Source organism: Tachypleus tridentatus, chromosome 9 (assembly GCF_004210375.1).
Source record: "Tachypleus tridentatus isolate NWPU-2018 chromosome 9, ASM421037v1, whole genome shotgun sequence".
NCBI lineage: Eukaryota > Metazoa > Arthropoda > Merostomata > Xiphosura > Limulidae > Tachypleus > Tachypleus tridentatus.
Genome location: NC_134833.1, coordinates 28,728,561 through 28,741,265, shown reverse-complemented (window position 1 = coordinate 28,741,265; position 12,705 = coordinate 28,728,561).

Here is a 12,705-nt window from a genome sequence, read left to right as displayed (position 1 = left end):
AAGTTTAGAAGCATTCATAAGAGACAGTTGCAAATGGCGAATATACAGAGGGCGTTCATGGGACTCCACATCCAAACTTTGGACTGGAGAAGTACGAAAGGCCCCAGTGCAAAGTTGAAGTCCCTGATGGTGGGTAGGATCCAGCATTTTCAGTGCTGAGGTTCTGGCAGAACCATAAACCAAAGACCCATAGTCATGTTTGAATCAGATAAGGGCACAATAAATTTTAATCATGGAGTATCAATCTACTCCCCAAGAGGTGGAAGTGAGGACACAGAGCATGTTCAGTGCTCTTAAACATTTGACACGAAGTTGTTTGATATGGGAAATAAAGTATAATTTACAGTCAAATATAAAACCCAAGAACTTTGCCTCAAGGACGATAGGAAGCACATCCTCATCAATACAAATTTCTGGTTCTGGATGAACACCCTGTTGGCAGCACAAATGTACACAAACAGTTTTAGATAGAGAAAGTTGAAAACCATTTGCTGTGGTCCACTTAAGTATATGATTGATTTATGAGATGTGAAAGTCATCAACGAAAAGATCATTTGCAATTGTAGGGGTAGCTGTTCACTATTGGCATTAAGCTTTATAATGAAAAGTGTGACACTCAGAACACAGCCCTCAGGGACTTCAAGTTCCTGTGGAAAAAACGGGAAAGTGTTGAGATTATATGGAACTAGAATCGGTGGTTCAGTAAAAAATACTTAATAAAAAGTGGAAAATTGCTACGCAATCTGTATGAGTGAAGGCCTCACAAGATGCCATATCTCCATGTTGTGTTATAAGCTTTCTCTAAATAAAAAATAGAAACAAGACGTTGTTTCTTCAAAAAGGCTTCTCTAACTGATGTTTCAAGGAAAATTAAATGATTTGTTATGGATTATTGTCTTCAGAACCCACACTGAGTGGGTGAGAGAAGGTTGTTTGATTCAAGGAACCAAAGAAAATGAGCATTAATAATCCTCCCTATGGACTTACTGAGATAACTCGTCAAAGCAACGGGATAGTAATTTGAAAGAATCTTTGGATCCTTTCCAGGTTTAAGAATACAGAGGACAATAGCTTAGCGTCAAGCATCAGGAAAGAATTCTCCTTCCGTATCTGGTTAAAGATAGCCAGGAGAATAGTAAGAAAGGCAGGAGAAAGGTGGAATAGCATCTCATAATGTACAACATCAGGTCCAACTGATGTATTGCCAGACTGATGAAGCACAAGTTTGAGTTCCACAAGTGTAAGAGGGTGATTGTAGTCATAAGGATGATCAGTCGAAAAGGAAAGAGGCAGATGTTCAACTCTTGTTTTAATAGCTACGAAGGAAAGGGATGAGTCTCAAAAGCTAGATACATGAGAGAAACATTCACCAAAAGTACTGGCAATGCTCTGAGCATCAGCAACTTCATGGCCATTGAATATTAAGATAGAGAGGGCAGAAGTATACCGTCCATACACCTTCTGGGTCTTGTCCATATGACTTTTTAACTGGTGGTTGAAGAAATGTTGGAGGTAATCCAAGATTCCTTTTGGCTTTGACATCTAACTCCCTGACCCTGAGATAACCACGAAATTTATCCCAAACACGTTTTTGGGTTCTTTGTATTATAGAACAAGCAGAATTCCACCAAGGGCGGGGATGCATTGGGAAAAATGTTGAGGTTTTGGGGACGCACTGAGCAGCTGCTTGGACAATACAGTTAGTTACTGCTGCTACAAAATCATCTATCAATGATTTACCTAAGATGGCAGGATCATGTTACAAGAGAGCAGTGAAAGAGGGCCAGTTGGCCTGGTCCAACTTTCACTGAGACACACGGGTCAGGTGGAACTGACCACGGCCAATCTCTTAATATGATAGGAAAATGATCACTACCCCGTGGATTGATGTCAACCTCACAAGAAAAGCAAAGGGGAGCAGATAGAAAAATCTATAGCAGTAAATGACTGACTGGGTGCATGAAAATAAGTGTAATAGTCAGTATTGAAGAGAGACAGGTTGTGATTCAGGAACGTATGCTCTATAGCACGACCCCTCATATCAATACTAGAACCACCCAGAGGGGATTATGCCCATTAAGATTCCAAAAAATTAAAAAGGGAGTTGACAGTTGCTCAATGAGGGCATTAAGATCTGAGGGATGATAATTTTTCCAGGAGTAAGGTACAAAGAGCAAGCAATGATAGCATGACCAAAGGCTGGCTATAGCCTCCAAGGGCGTATTCAATGACAAGGACTGAATGGGCACATGTTGATCAACCAGCAGTGCTACTCCCACATGTCCTTGTCCAACACATGGCCAGTCAATTTGCTATGAGGAGTATTGTCGAACTTTGACTGTATTAGTAGGATTTAAAAATGTTTTCTGAGTTTGTAGACATACGTTCCAGTGATTAAGGACGTGAACGAATGAGTTATTTAATTTTTGGAGTGTTAAGAGAAAAAGATCCCATGGAAACATTTGGGCTTGAACAAGGTGAAGTTGGGCAAACACTGGAAGATGTGGTAACGACAGATATAGAAGTAGATACTGATTCATTAACTTTCTTGATTTTGAAGGGTACAAGACTAAGATGCGCTGTTAAGAATTCTGTAGGAGGCACAGAAAAATCTGTCTGGACTCCTACTCTAGTAGTGGGATGGATTTCAGCAGCATAAGTCCGAGATGAAATTGGGAATAGTTATTTCTGACCCTCTAAATAAGTAATATTATGAGCTGTCTTGTGATGTTATACTTCTTTCTCTTCCAGGCATTTAGGGCAAGAAGTAAAATAGGAAGGATGTGGACCATTACAGTTAATACAATGTGGTTCTAGTTGGCATTCAAAAGCATCATGGACTTTATCAGCACAACAAGCACATGTCAAGGAACCACAGCAAAATGATTTTGAGTGACCAAATCATCAACAATAAAATCATCTAACAGGATTAGGAATACAAGGCCTACTTTACAATTCATATATCTTGCCTTGATCATGGTAATAGGACGTGATGTGGTAAATGTTAATATTAGAACATTTGTTGGCTCTATAATCCCGTCTCTACAAGTAAAAATTCGGCGCACGGTTGTAACGCCTTGGCTGATGAAATCTGTGAAGATCACTGACTCAGGAATTGTCTTTAAATCCCTCTCAACCTTGGGGTGGTCCTCCCTTGAGTCAGTCAGCTGGTCTACTTGGGTTAGGGTCAACCAAGTTCCAGTGGTGGATGTTCTCAACAGGTGTTGTGGACATTGTGTCTGATGCTGGTGTTTGGGCATAGTGCTCACGAAACCCTGGTGTTCTTGAAGTCGAAGGCCATTTGAAATATACCCATTGAGTTTACTCCTCATTCTACATTGAATTCTTCCAGAGGAGTTTGGAATGTTGTGATGAAGCTGTTTACCCTAAAATGTTTCCAGGCTGTAATTTTTTACCGATTTAGGTGAGCCAGCAAGCCCTTCTAAACCCTTCTGAATAAAAAAATGGAGACATCTGTCCTAAATATTTTTCAGTGAAAGAATGTATACTTAAAAATCGCAAGACAAATTCAAGTTGTTAATTTGACCGTACAGAGTCATCAATGCACAGTCGTTTGCTAGTAGTCAGATTTTTTTCTGTGCTCTCATGTTTGTTTATTTCTTTATTTCAGGGGTATCCATAATAAAAGAAAAAGGATATTTCGTGCCTGCTGGCCCCACCAGCCATGGAGCCTTACCAGAGGATACACTACAGTGCCGTACAAAGTCACTGGAGTGACGCCAAGGTTTCGTGAGAACTATACCCAAACACCAGTATCAGACATAATGTCCACTACACCTGTTGAGGACGTCCTATGCTGGCACTCAGTTGACCCTGACCCAAATGAACTAGTCAATCAATCTTGGGGGCTACCCCAAGACCCCTCAACCACAAGGATCCTCTTCTCCCCTTCACCGGTCACCATGCATGGCAAACACGCAGGTGGATGTTTAGATCCCAGAGGAGGTAAACAAGGTACAGAACCTTCTCTGGGAGTCCCCTCACTACGTACAGGAAGCCGTCCCTAATTTAGCAGTGTAAGACTAGAGGGAAAGCAGCTCGTCTTCACCACCCACTGCCAACTCTTGGACTACTCTTTTACCAACAAATAATGGGATTGGTCATCACTTTATAACGTCACTACGACTCAAATGGCAAGCATGTTTGGTGTGAAGAGGATTGGAACCCGCGACTCTCTGATTAAAAGTCGAGCACATAAATCACCTGGCTATGCTGGGCCTATTTTGGAAGGTTCATTCATCCTTTGTCATAGGTTCTGCTTGGCTAAGAAACGCTTCGACAAGTTTATGTGGAGTATAATTTTTAATGGATCTGTTGATTTTTTTATTTTTATTTTTTGGCAAATGCAGTAGAAAAACATTAATAAAGTTGTCAGTTCTATAAAATAAAATATTATATTTTTCATAGTTATAATTAACCTAGGACATGAAAACAATACACAGTATTTTATTCAAGATACTGATATAAAGATAATGTATTAGTAAGAGAAACGTTACAGTTATCAGGTGGAAAAAATACAGTCGAAAATAAAATGTCAAAAATGTTTTGGGCATTCAGCACATATCACGAAAGAAGGAAAATTAGCTTCATACTGTATTGTACTGAAAGCTAATATACGACATTTCAATGCTTTCAGCATAAAAGTCGACGGCTAACACCTGACGGTGCTTCACGAGGAAATAAACAAGCTAATTTTCGTGTCATTAAATCCTCAATAAATATATAATTATAAACAAATTGTGTGTCCAGTCATGGTACAATAGTGGTTACCGCTATTGATTTTTATAATATGCGGTATTTAAGTTCATTATCCTCCAAAGAGGAACATTTTTTCGTTTCCTAAAATTTCTGGGGAACAACCGGACAGACAGCTCTAAAAAGGGAATGTCCTACCGAAATCGGGACGTTTTATTTGTTTTTGAATTTCGCGCAAAGCTACACGAGGACTATCTGCGTTAGCCATCCCTAATTTAGCAGTGTAATACTAGAAGGAAAAAAGTTAGACATCACCTCTCACCGCCAACTCTTGGGCTAATATTTTACTAACGAATAGTAGGACTGACTGTCACATTATAACGTCTTCACAGATGAAAGGGCGAGCATGTCTGGTGTGACGAGAGCCTCGACCCTCAGATTACGAATCTAGCGCCCTAACCAACTGGCCAAGCTGAGTCACATTACTAAGTGTTGTCTCAAGAAATTTGTCAAGCTTTTAATAACAATACAGGTTTGTTGTACACGAAACAAATAAATATTTTAACAAAATATAGTAAACATTTTTCTGAATTTACAAAGCCTTACAAACCCATTTTGAATTTAAAATAAAATTTACCCTATGAATAAAATTACTTTTACAGTTTTCATATTTTATTTGTATAGCCTCTATAATCTCCTAATTGAACAAATATTTTTAAGGTAAAAGTTTAGATTGTTATTTATTTTACCCTAACAATAACACGAACTGTAGTTATACCATCGTACAATGATATTAAATTATGAAATAAAATGAGCTTTTTCTCATTCTTTTTAAAGGAAATATCTTTCCTACTTCTTACCTTTTCTCTCACTCCAATATTATGATTTTATTGCCTAACTTTTACAACGTTTGTTTAGTCAGTATATCCTCTTGTACTTTGTAACGCACACTTACACTCTACATCTACTAGTGACAATAGTTACCTAAACCCTAATTTATTTTTTATTTAAATTTTGTTAACAGAAAGATTAATGTACTTCTCGACTGTTAATTTTAAATTAAATACAGAAGTCACTAACAACAACATATAATGTCGAAAAACAATAAATTTCACTGATCTTCTAACAAACCTTTTTAATGAGGGAAAAAATTCACTAAATACTACAACCATTAACCCATAAAAAATAACTGAAACAAATTGTTTAGTGTCTCTATGTGGTTCGACGTTAGGATCAAAGGGGGTGTAAACCTCGTCCTCCATATCAAGAGATGGTGTTATTCTATTCATATCTGAACTTATTTCCAGGTAACACCCCCGTTACCATGTTGATTTACGTATTGTATATTAAATATTGTGCAAAAAGGTTAATTCAACATATCCTTTTCAGGCCATGTTCATTTTATAGAATTATATCAACATACATATTTGCACTGAGCTTCGTTAATGTATGATTGCATTTTTCGGTCCAATGTGCTCATAATACAGTTACACTTAGCAGTCGAACATACACGCATATAAACCTATTTTGACAAATAAAACTATGTTTGTGTCCAGAAATCAGTTAACCTAGCACTATTTGGTCTGTAAGTATCGTATTAATGATCAATGATACTTAGAGGTGTGGAGTTCTTAGAACTAGGTTTTTTATATATTATATAGCCTTTCAATTTGCTCATCACTTCATTTTTATTTGTATTTTTTGTATTATGATGAAGCAAGTTATCTATAAGTCTGTCTGGTAGAATCGCCATATTGGAATATTTATGGAGAAACATTGAATTTTGAGCATGAGACTCGCTATGCTTTTGATGAAATATGTTTTTGCATTTGCCGTAATATATTGACGTAAGTTATGCATGAATAACTTACATGCACGTTCTGCAGGCTTATTCTGTGTCTGAACTTGTGCATATTTTTAAAGTGGTTTCTGGTGAAGCTCCTTGGTTGTTGCTGGTGAGGATCTCAAAGTAGCTCTCTCATTTTCAGATTCTGGTTTCAATGCTGTTTATCTAAGTTAATTTCGAGTTGAATGTAATACGTAAGAATTTTGCTACTTGCGAGAGAATCCCATCCAGATATAACTCTGGTATTATTATTCTTGTTTTATGTGATTTTATGTGAGGGTTTTTCTAGTGTTATGTTTATCACAAATTACGAACCTGTAAAAGTACCTGTACAGTTGAAAATTATCTGATGTAAATAAGTTCAAGTGAGTAATGTAATGGATTTAATATTATACATTTATTTTTAATATCGATGTTTGATTTAGTTAGCTGTATGTTTAGAAATGGATGCAACTTGTATTGTTAAATATGTAATGCAAAGTCTTGTCTGTTCTCTTAATTTGTAGAAGATTCTCGAGTGTAAAAAATCAACAATATATGTCTTACATTGTTGCCAACTGAACTTTTAAGATTCTCGCCTAACGTTTATAAAGCGACACGTGGAGAATCAGTTTAGTATTATTGGATTGATACGGTTGGTATACTATGAGCATCGGTAGCTATAATCGTGATTAACACTTATTATTCTGGAAAATGCGGATTCTTGACCAGGAAGAACCTTTACAGCTTTTGAACATTACAAACCGCTAAACTTTAGAGAATTAACTTCAGAAGTTAATATTTTTACGAAAACAATGTCTGTCTTCGTCACTGTAAAACACACGTGTGAGAAGCGAGAGAGACAGCTTATCCGTTAAGTGAAGTGTACCGATATTAACATAGAATTAATTCGTTCTCGTGAACCGTTGATAAAATATTCATTTTCAGACCAGATGGAAGATTCAGTGTTGTTTGTAAATCTTTTGTATATAAATCAATATTTGTAATAACCAATATTATAAATTGGTTGGTTTGAATTTCGAGCAAAGCTACACGAGCGCCATCTGCGCTAGCCGTCCATGATGTTGTAGTGTTAGACTAGAGGGAAGGTAGCTAGTCATCACTCCAATGCCAACTCTTATGCTACTATTTTACCAATGAATAGTGGGATTGACCGTTATATTATAACGTCGCCACGGTTAAGAGGGCGAGCATGTTTATTGCGACGGGGATTCAAACCCGTCACCCTCAGATTATTAGTCGAGTGCCTTATCCACCTGGCCATGCCAGCCCCTTATAAATTGTATCACTGTTTGTACATTAAAATACACTTGTGCCATGAAAGAAAATTTTAAGTATCAATCTTGTTGGCAAACATAATAAATCTGATAAATATCAATATTCAATTAACTTTTAAATTAAAATTTATTGATAAATCAATGTATTTACTAGAATATTCTTCATTTTTTGGATCATTTGTTACTATGCCTGTATATATGAGGCTTTACATGCTAAAAATGACAGTTAAAATACAATTGTGCAGTTGAGTAAAATCCTGAGTTAAAACTCTGTTTTTATTAATGACACGTCTTGTGTTTTTTAAACATTAATCTTAATTCTCCATTTATTGTAACACTGTTCGTTTAGTGGTTTTATATATTGTATGTTGCCGTTGTCGAGTTTGGAGCATACTTCCAGATAGCAATGTCATCTGTGAACTGTGAACAGAAGGTATGTTTTGGATTTTTAAAAGTGGTATGTTGCTGACAGAGATGATAAAAACGGTAAGACCAAATACTTTTCCCCAAGCGACACCCACCTCCGTTGTACAGCACTTGGAGTAGCTTTACCCAGCATTAGCTCTGATGATCCTATCTTCCAGTTTGGTTTGGTTTATTTTGAATTTCGCGCAGAGCTAGACGAGGTTTCTAATGTAGCAGTGTAAGACTAGAGGAAAGGCAACTAGTCATCACCACCCACCGCCAACTCTTGGGCTACTATTTTACCAAGTAATAGCGGGATTAACCGTGACATTATAATGCACCCACGACTGAAAAGGCGAGCATGTTTGGTGTGACGGGGATTCAATCGAGTAAGTTAGAAACCTAGTGAATGATTTCTTTAGGGAGTCACATTCTGGACAGATTGTATCTGAATCCATTATTAATCCATGCGACACTATAAATTTTTATTTATTCATTATTAAAACTGTATATTACTTTTTTCCGTTAATCTAACTAGATGGTTCGTTCTTTGTTTTGCTTTCCGAAAATTGTTTTGTATTTCTGGAAATATTGATTTAGTTTCTAGGTATTTTACGAGTCTAGTATTTATAATTTTTTCATTTAGTTTTCCTGTGTTGCTCGAAATTTAGTTTTTATTTGTTCAAGAACTTTGTTAATCCACGCAAGTGATACATATTCAATCACTGGACGTGTATATGTTTTGTAAGTTTTTATTATATTTTCAACTGTTTCGCCACCGTCTTTACCCGTTAAACTCCTCGCATAATTCATGATTTGCCAAACCTTGGTTTTGATATTATTTAAATGTTTAATCCATATTAATTTAGAGTCATATGTTAGTCCTAGGAATTTTGCTGATGTCGAAGTCTAAAGAAGTGTTCTGCTCATTTAGAGTTCTTTTTAATCAATTTTGTGTTCTTTTTTTTAGTTTTAAAAAACTGCTAATTGATTCTTTGAGACATTTATTTTAAATAAGGTTGCAGAATTGTGGCAGCTAAAGATAGTATAGAAGAACTGTTCCAGACTGCCATATCGTCTGCAAATTGGGACAAGAATGCGTGGTTTGGGTTTTTTAGAGGAATATTGTTAAGATACATAATGAACAGAATAATGCTAAAAATTTCAGTCTATTGTACACATGCGTCAGACTCCTTCAACACTAATTCTGCATTTTATGTTTTTCAGAAAGTTGGACAGACAGCAAATAATACTGCCTGGTAGTTCCATTTCTGACATACATGTATAATGTAAGACTATTAATGTCGAATGCTTTCTTAATGTAGAGAAACCATACGACTGTGCATTCTTTCTTGTTAAAAGGATCTATCATTGATTCAGTTAACCGAACTAAATGATCGGTCATTTGTTTGTATTTTCTGAATTCGTTTTGTACTTCTGATAGTTTAAATATTATCTCTAGAAATGTATAGAGTCTGTTACTAATATTCGTTTTTAGAATTACGTCTGTTGTGTTGGTCAGACTGATTGGATGGTAGCCATTCGGTTTATTGAATAGTTTCTCTTCTTTACAGAAAATTAAGACATTTACTTGTTTCCAAGAAAAAGGTTTCCAGGTCTTAGAGATATTAAAAAGCGCCGTGGGGTGTTCAAACAGTCCGAGTGCCTTTTTGAGAAAAATGGCTGGTAATGTTTTATGTTGTTGTTTCCTAGAACTCTGTTGTTTGTAAAACTTCTGTTTAGGTTATTTCCGTTATCATCATTTGTGCTGTATAGTAATAGTTTTTATTTTCATTTGTTGTTTTAAAGTTATTTATGTTTCTTGAGAGTAGTGGTTTGTACACACGTGTTATTTCTTACATATTGATTTACTTCACTGTAAAAGCGTGTAGTTACGTCTGGTTCGTGATGTGTTCTCTAAGTGTTGTTAGAAGTCTTCTCCCTAAGATTTGTTCGTGTGCTATAGTGTTATTGATTTTTAGTGGTAGGAATTTACATTGTTGTATTTTCTACTTTGTGAATCTCTTTGGATAGGTTCAGAATTGTGTGGTTCTATTTTGCGTTTAGATGGGAATATAATTGGTTCCATTGTTCTTGTTTTAGAAGTTTAACTTGTGTTCGTTTTCTGTTTCTTAGAGTTTGTTTGTTTGTTTTGGAATATCGCACAAAGTTACTCGAGGGCTATCTGTGCTAGCCGTCCCTAATTTAGCAGTGTAAGAATAGAGGGAAGCCGGCTAGTCATCACCACCCACCGCCAACTCTTGGGCTACTCTTTTACCAACGAAAAGTGGGATTGACCGTCACATTATAACGCCCCCACGGCTGGGAGTGCGGGCATGTTTGGCGCCACTCGGGCGCGAACCAGCGACCCTCAGATTACAAAGCGCACACCTTAACGCGCTAGGCCATGCCAGGCCTTGTTTCTTAGAGCATTTATTTGTAACTTGATTGATTGATCTATGTTTTCCTTGTTTTGTCTTCGTAAGTAGCATCATTCTTAATCATTTTTGGTGTTTGTTTAGCTGTTTTAATAAGGCACTTAATTATTGTTTGAAAATTTATATCAATCTCTAATGGATTCGTAGCATTAATTAACCAATAGTTGGTACAATACTGATTTAAATTCTTTAAACAATTTTTATTTTTCTGTTCGATGAGGTACATTGTTAGGGGCGGGGGGTTTAATTCGCATCTAATGAAGTAGGAATTAGACTTAAGCAACTTCTTAATTAACAAAATTTTCACAACACTACAAAAGTTGCTGCAGCATAGACTCGTTCAATTTAATGAATTTACGACTGAAAGTGCCTAAAATTAAATCAGAGTGCCTGTGATTCATCTAAAATTAAACATTTTTGTGCTTCTTAAACACATTGCTAAACATCGGGTTTTGTTACCTGTGGTGGGCAGAGCACAGATAGTCCATTGTGTGGCTTTGTGCTTAATTCTAAACAAATAAAAGCTTCTTAAGTCCTAATGCTGTCCTGAAGGCAATTCGAAGAATGACATCTTAGATGCACAATTCATGCTAATTAATAGCTATTGAAGGACAAAGATTATAAGAATTTACGCTGTTAGACACACAGCACCAAAAGTGTACTGAACTACAGTTAGTGTTAAGCACATGCAAGTAACTTTATCAAAGTGAAAACACACCTTTATTATAATAAAATCATTCGATGATTCTTGTTTTTGTATTCTTAGTCAAAACTACAATCTGTACTCTATCCACCTTAGGAACTGAAATGTCGAAATAAAGAGTTGTAAATTCACTGCTGACCTAACGGAGGGGGGAGGCTCATTCAATGGAAAATCTGCATAATAAATTGCTTACATTTCAGATTTGCTTTTAATTCAAAAGAAAATATATTCTTATACCACTGTAGTAAATGTTCCATGTTCAAATAATACCTTTTCTCTAAAAAAATAAACATATTTATGTTCTCAGAAGGACGCACAAGTATATCAATTACGAACTATTGACTTTTTACAGTTTGCCTCAAAAGAATGTCCATCTCGGGTTACAGGGTTTTATCGTTTTATTTTAAGACTTTTTACAGGATACATAAGGTATGTATTGTCTTCAGCAAAAGGAAATGCCAATATCTTACAAGGGTTTAATAAAGAGCTTCTACGTTTTCCACATTTGGCGGGAACATCCCACATTCAAGGTTAATCTCCCTTACTCCCGTTGATTGGTGAACTTTTCCAACACCTTAAATCATAAAATCTACACCTTTTAATAGTGCTAGAAAATCCCTACTGTAGAATAGATATGACATTTATGTTCAACAAAATTCGAAGGTCAGATATTTGTCTGTGGTTTCATATGAAATTTTATAATGGTGTCAACTACATAAAATGCCACCACAATGTATGTTTGTACCCATAATTTGCTATAGAAGTCTTCAGATAGTCACTACTCATCCAGGAAAGCTTTTAACCTTGAGCACGCCTATCTGTGGCTTTAACATAGGTATATATCTCAAGCTTGAAAGTTTGTAAGAAGAGGAAACTGATTTATTATTCAGATATAGCAAACAGTTAACAAACAGAGATTATTACAAGTGACTCTTGAACTATATTAAACAGCCGCATGTATTTGTAACAATTTATTGTGACACTCAAGCATTTTCATTTTAAAAATAACCACGTAATTTGTAGTTATCTTGTAACTTTATTCTTATTGGCGAATCGGACAGTAGCTGTTGATGAACTCGCCCATGATCTTCACTGCCCATTGACCAGTTCATCTAACAGGCACCAGCCACTGTTTCTTGAGTCAGAAACTCAAATATTTATTGTCATATTTGAGACAAAGTTTAAATCTGACACAGTAGAATTTATGTAGACTTCACCTGGACTTGAATTAGACTTATGTTTGTGTGAACTTTAAAGGAACTTACATACAATAACAGAGTTAATTTGATTTTGGTAACCTACTGAAACACGTAGAAGCAT